The sequence below is a fragment of the Macrotis lagotis genome, chromosome 5 (assembly GCF_037893015.1).
Source record: "Macrotis lagotis isolate mMagLag1 chromosome 5, bilby.v1.9.chrom.fasta, whole genome shotgun sequence".
Classification (NCBI taxonomy): Eukaryota; Metazoa; Chordata; class Mammalia; order Peramelemorphia; family Peramelidae; genus Macrotis; species Macrotis lagotis.
The window spans coordinates 80,863,400-80,870,052 of NC_133662.1; positions in this window are offsets into that span (position 1 = coordinate 80,863,400).

Consider the following 6,653-nt stretch of genomic DNA (forward strand, 5'->3'; position numbering starts at 1 on the left):
GCGGCCGCCCAGACACTGCCGCCGCCACGGGAGCTACGAGGGGAGGGACAGGGGAGTGGGGGGGGGGGGGGGCAGAGAGCAGAGGGGAGGACGCACGGGAGGCGGCTGCGGACCCTCCAAACTTCGCTCTGTCAGCAGCCGCCGCCGCCTCCAGATGCCTCCGGGAGACCTGCTGCACCGGCCCTGAGGCTCCCCATCCTGCAGCCCGACCTCCTCCCCAGTCAGCCCGAGGGCTCCCCGGGTCTTTGACCCCTGTCTGCTGTGCCACTCCCGAGGGGCGCTGGGCTTGCCCCTGCACTTGCCCGGCCCCCCGGAACCATCCCTGCTCGCCACTTCGCAGACACATCAGTATCACCTTGCTGCGGAGCAGTGGCGCGGTTTACCTCCGGGACCAGACTTACTGGGTGGGCTGGGGAGGCGGAGTGAGAGAAGGAGAAAGGGAAGAAGGACGAGCTTCGCGGAACCTGGACCGCTTCTCCCTGCTCAGCGCAGGCCAGCAGCACAGGAGAAGGCACCCAATGTCTTCGGGGCTCCCCGGGAGGGCCTCGAGGTGCTACCTGGGCTGCTGCTTCGCCACCTGTCCTTCTTCCTCGAGGCGCCAAGCCTCCCCACTTCCATCCCTCTCCTCCCCCCCCCCCCCGGGTCCCTGGGTCTCACCTCCAGCCCTTCCCTCTCTCCATGCCTTCTCACTCCCATACCTCCCTCCCGGCTCCCCCCACCCCTTCTCCTCGGGGCCCAAGGTCTAGACTAAAGCAAATTAAAATGACTTACAGAATGCCCACTTCCGATTTGCATCCGCCAGGTGCAGTCGCCTACATTTTCTTCTGCCACTCCCAGCCACCTCCCTGCGCCCCACCCCAAGGACTGCGCCCTGTCTGCCCCTCTGCCCTGGCCGGAGGGGGGGGGGGCTCCTCTGGATCCACTGTGTATTCTGGGGCCGGGGCTGCCACCGAAGACGCCCAGAGATGCGGGTTGCTCTCCGAGGTGGCGGAAAGCATTAGGGGGCATGCTCGTTAATTGGTTACAATATCAAGCGCCGTCTGCCTCCCATGTGCACGGATCAAACCTTAATTGGTCTTTGCGTTTATCGTGGTGTGTGTGAACCTCCAGCCTCCCCCCATATCCCCTTCCTTAGTTTATGTCTCAACTCTAGCGGCGGCAGCTGAGGAGAAAAACCTCCCGGAGGACTATGCCGGCTGGATTCGGTTTGTTGTTGTTGTTATTTAGACATCTTTATTTCTAGTGCGGTGGCTTGAGGGGGAGGCTCAGTCTCCTTCCACCTGATGCGAGTTCCCAGTCGCTCCAAATTAGTGTACCGCGGGGAAAGCGCTGTAAACCCAACCAGCCTGCCTGCCGCCTCTACGTCTCCTGGTGAGGGGGGGTTAGCACCAAGCAAAGGGCCCGAAGTTCACCCTTCTCTCCCTTTTACCATTCTCACTCCTTCCTCCGGCACCAAAACCAACAAGCGTTCATACACGGTCTGGGAGCCTGCTTCATGGACCTCATTTTAGGGCCGTTCCATATCTGAGGGTCCCAGGAAAACATGGGATGTGTCCTGGAAAGTATGCAGCAGCAAGATATCGAAGAAGGGCTAAGATTCGTGAGAAGCCGCCTGATGCGGTCGTCCACAGTCAGCTAGCTATGCCTTTATATTAGAAAAACTTCGAGTCATTTTCCCCCCCTCTCAATGGTAAATTGAGATAAAGACGCATCATTAATATCTAACCCAAAGTTAGCAATTGAAATATATGGAAACACTGCAAAAGAGGAATTTGCCCCACATCCAAATGACCATAGAACGGCTTACTTCTCTGATGTCGAAGGCAATCCTACAGCAACAGACGACTGCCGGCATCTTCCAAAGGTCACAGACGGCTTAGACTTCCCTACTCTGAACTCTACCCTCTCTCATCTCCTCCTTTCATTGTCACAACCCAGTGTCAACAGGGGATACTGCCAAGCTTTTGCCCTCCCTGTAACCTCGTTCAGACATTCCCTTCCAGAGTAATTAGTCTCCCAGTCTCTCTAAGGGGAGAGATGGCCTGAACATCATGTTCAAAATATCTAGACTGCCTGGTGCCATAAAGTTCAAATGGCAGCAAATGAAAGGAAAAGAATGGCCAGAAAAGATGTCCTTCTAACAAGGAGTGTCATCTAACAAGATGACACTGTAAAAGACTTGTGAGTTATGCTTAGAGAGAACCTTTAGGTAAGAGCATTTTGCCCAGCAAGTGCTCTGCTTCCAATGCTACCATCCTCTATAGAAGGGACCATTACTATATGTGGAATAATACATCGAGAAGGGACAAAATCTACTCCATTTTGGTGAAGTAGGGGACACTTACAAATACTGGTGGCACTCATTCTATTTAGTGCAGTGTTGCCTCAGCCACCCTTCTACTACAGAGTTGTTAAAGCCTAATGTGTTATGGAGGGCAATTTACAGTCTGTGATGCTCCATGGGGATTTCCTATCTAAATTATGAGAGAATGTCTGCCATCTCAGCCTTCAATTTTCTTCAGAAGGGCAGTCTAATTCCCTCAGTTTTTTTTCTAATCCATTCCAAATCTGTTTGGATAACCTCCTAGAATTTACTCCTGGAATTCCCTGAATCCCGTGGCTCTAAATTTAAAATGACCTGTTTTTCAGAATCGACTTAAGAATGAAGAAAGGATGTTTGTTGAGTGCCTAGTTGAGGAACCTTGGACATTAAACTACCATTAGGGTTGGGACCAAACTTCTAACTCTCAGCCCTTTATTCTGCTGCCATAGGGGTGGGGGTGGGAGCAGAGGCAATCTGAAAGATGGCAGCTGGTGAATAGAACTGCCTTTCCATTTTAGAGCTCAAGAAAACAAAATGTGACTTCTGACCTAGTGTTTCATCAGGGTAAGTAAATGTTTAAGTTGAAAATAGAGGAATTGCTATGCTGTTTTATGACCATATATGTATATCTTTACAATTTTAAAAATACTCAGGGCTTTTCAAGGATGCTAAATTGACAGATGATATGATTCTTCCCCTCCTTGCCAGCAGTTGCCAGTAATATTAAAGAAAGACTCTCCCTAGCACCTCAATGCATGTTTTATAGAGAACAGCTCTCACAAGTAAAAAATGGTTCAGGATGCATGTCTAGTAGATCATTCACCTCACTACTGAGGGAGTTAGCAAAAATGACAAATGTAATCTGTCCATATACCTATTAAGAACATTCTGTTGGAGCAACATGTTAATTTAACACTAGGCATTGAAATAGTCTTTGGCTACTACTAACTTGAACTGAATTTGAACCATTGACCTTCTAGGAAAGGACCTTGATGGCCCATTAATAGTAAGCATGATGCCATTCAGATCTCCACACTAGCCTTTTTGGTTTCTTTTTTTTTTTCCTTTATCCTTTTAAAATTAGATCTGGGTGATGATGAGCCAATTTAACTGCTGTTCTGTGTAATTTAGGTTATTCACTCAGTGAAATTAAGAGGATGAGAGCACAGTTATGACTGCATATTTCAACTTCAAAGAAAGATCTCATTTATTTCTGACAGAAGTACTAACAGTTACACTGGACATAGAGTATTTGGAAAGAATCTTCTACCTTGGCAAGATCTTTGTCGATCTGAAAGGTGCTGTATTTTAAGTTTCTTCTTTACAGTATCATAATCTTTTTCCTTCTAATTTTGCAACATGGTAATGAAGGAAGGCAAGTTGCTACAATGGAAAGTGCTGAATTTGTAGTCAGAAGACTCAGAATAACTTATTTTACCTTTTTTTCATCTCAGTTCTTCATAAGTAAAATGAAGACATTGACTTAGATGACTTTTTAAGGTCCCTTCCATCCTCAAATCTATTTTTTTCTTTCCTTTAGTCTTTCAAATCAATAGTGAATGAAAGACAGATTGGAAAAAATATTCACTAAATCTAAATTTAAATGACCTGGTTTCAAATCCCAGATCTGCCTCTAAAAATGGGTGCTTCCATTCTGGGCCTCAATTTCCCTTCTGTAAAATAAGGGGATTGATCAAGATGACCTCAAAGGTCCTTTCCATTTCTAGGTGATGAGATCTCTGAGAATGATGATCAATGTCTTTGACTGGTCAATAACTTAAAAGACAAAAGCACAATTATACAGACATACATATTTATGTATTCAAACATATGATTGATGTTCAAGTCTCAGTTCTGGCTAATTGCAAAGAGACACTTTGTTCAGATGGGTATGGCAGCATAATTTTATTCTAATTTGGAGTGCCTCATTCATTCAACAAACACTTATGAAATACTGCTATATGCCAGATATCATGTAAGATCCTGGTACTATAGAGATGATTTAAAAAAATTTCCCTGTCCTCAAAGAGCTTACACTCCTCTGAAGGAAAGGTGAACAGTAAGGACATTAATAAGCAAATTAAAGCTGTATAAAAAAGTAAATATGACATATGTGTTATAGTTTCATCAAATCTCATTGATTCTCCTTTGAAGCTTGAATGAATTTGAGTTTTCAGTGTCCCCAATGTTGCTGGATGGCAATGTATTTCACTTCCAGAGCAAGGGACAAATGCTGGCAATCTCAAGACCTAGAATTCAAAAGAAGTATTCCCATTATCTGGAGTTGAAGGAAGTCAATGCTTATCTCAGTGGAACCTAAGAGTTTGAGAATGACTTCATTTACAATCCATCCTATTTGAAGAATCCCATGCAGTACTTCTACATATTCCATGGGAACCAAAAACTCGGGAGGGAAATTAGTTTTCTTTTTGATTCAACCATCAGACATTAAACTTCATGAAAAACAGCTCAAGGTAGAAATGCTGGTTGCCAGGGAGGGGAATGAAGGAGTGAGGAAGGATGGGTCTCTCTGACCTTGGGGAATACTGCTTTAACATTCTCCAGGCACAAAGGAAATCATGCCAGCTCCTAAGTGATCTTTCAGTACAACGAAACACCCTCATTAGGGTGGTTTTTTTCTTCACCTTCTCACCTTCTTTCATTAAACCCCTACTCTCTCCAGTCCCAGCTGAGCAACAGCAGGGAGCATTAAGAACTGACAGGAAGGCATTTTCCTTTGTTCCCATGTTTTGTTTTGTTTTGTTTTTATCACTGAACAGTGGATCAGTAATGAGGAAATAGATCATCTTTTCATTTCAAATCATATGAAAAGTGCCTTCTAAAAGATCATAAACAAGTATATAGCACAAATAAAGGGAGTGAGGGAAAAACAGGTTGACAAAGCTTGTTTCCCTCAATAATCTATAAATTAGCAAAGTCTGATCTATAAGTATTATATTAGAAATAACTAAAAACAACTTATTCCTTTTAAAAGCCCCATTTGCTAAAACCAAACAGTAGAACTGTATATAAAATTCGAGGACAGAAATATTGTGAAAGAATAGAAATTTTTTTTAATAATTAGAAAGAGAATCCAAAAATAGATTTGTTTCTGGAATGTCACTAATTTTTTTTTGCCTTTATTCATTTTTTCTCTGTTAATCTTTTATAGTTCCCCTCATATATTAAAATTAAACAGCTACCTTGATTGAAAACTTTTCTTTAAACATGGAAAAGGCTGCATCTATATCATAGCATAATGCTATAAACTTAATTTTAATCACATGAAAGTCCTATTCATATGCACGAAGTCCAATCTGAGTATTTATTGACTTTGACAATGACTTCTTAACCTTATCCATTCTTAAATTTGAAACAGTCTTCTACCATATTGATATTGATCCTGAGGTGCACCCATTACTTATTTTCTTCATTGCACTATAATTCTTTGAGCTTTTCCTTAGAATGGAACAGAAATGAGAATTGGCAAATCAATGGGGATTTGTGACCTTCCAGTAGTCTGCCTATATAACTGGAGTGTCCAAAGCACGTTAAAGATATAAATAGAATTTTTAAGTCATTTAAGTACTTTGAAGAAATTTAGAGGATAGTTAAGTTCTCACAATAGAATAAATGAATTGTCTGGTTAGATTTGATTCAGCATAAAAAAGTTGGGGACTAAGAGAAGAACTGAGATATCCTGATTCTGATACAATTTTTTTTGTTCCATTAAATATTGATAATATGCATTATCTCTGAGAAAAAATAAATTAGATATAGTATCTATAATTTCATTACAATGGATTTTCTATCCAATAAAATACCAAGCATAATTTCCTCAGTAACTTAGTAAGCAGTTATTGAAAATTCCTGGAAAAAGTAGATATTACCTCCATATCTTTATGAGGTAGAATGAATCATTGACTCTTCTTTAGAATAGTATATGAAAGTATTATGATTGCTTCATGAATTCCTAAGGATACAAATTGCAAACATTAGTCCTTGGTGCTCAAATGGCAATTCATTTTCTACTAAAAACATAAATAAGAGTAAATATGCTAATAACTGAATAGACATGTCATAAACAAAGGTATTTTCTGTTTGTGCAACTCTTTGTAATGTATACTAAAGGGGCTTTCTATTGATAGTAAAATAATATTTCTCTGTAGGCTGATAAAGGGATTGACAGCTGAGATTACTCCATCTACGAGCCACAAATATTATTGCCCACTGGAGGTTATATTTTCAACTTAAGGAGAGATAGCTTTCATATGCATATGAAGACCCAGCATACATGTTTTATTTGTACTTTAATATGACTTTCCTTGTG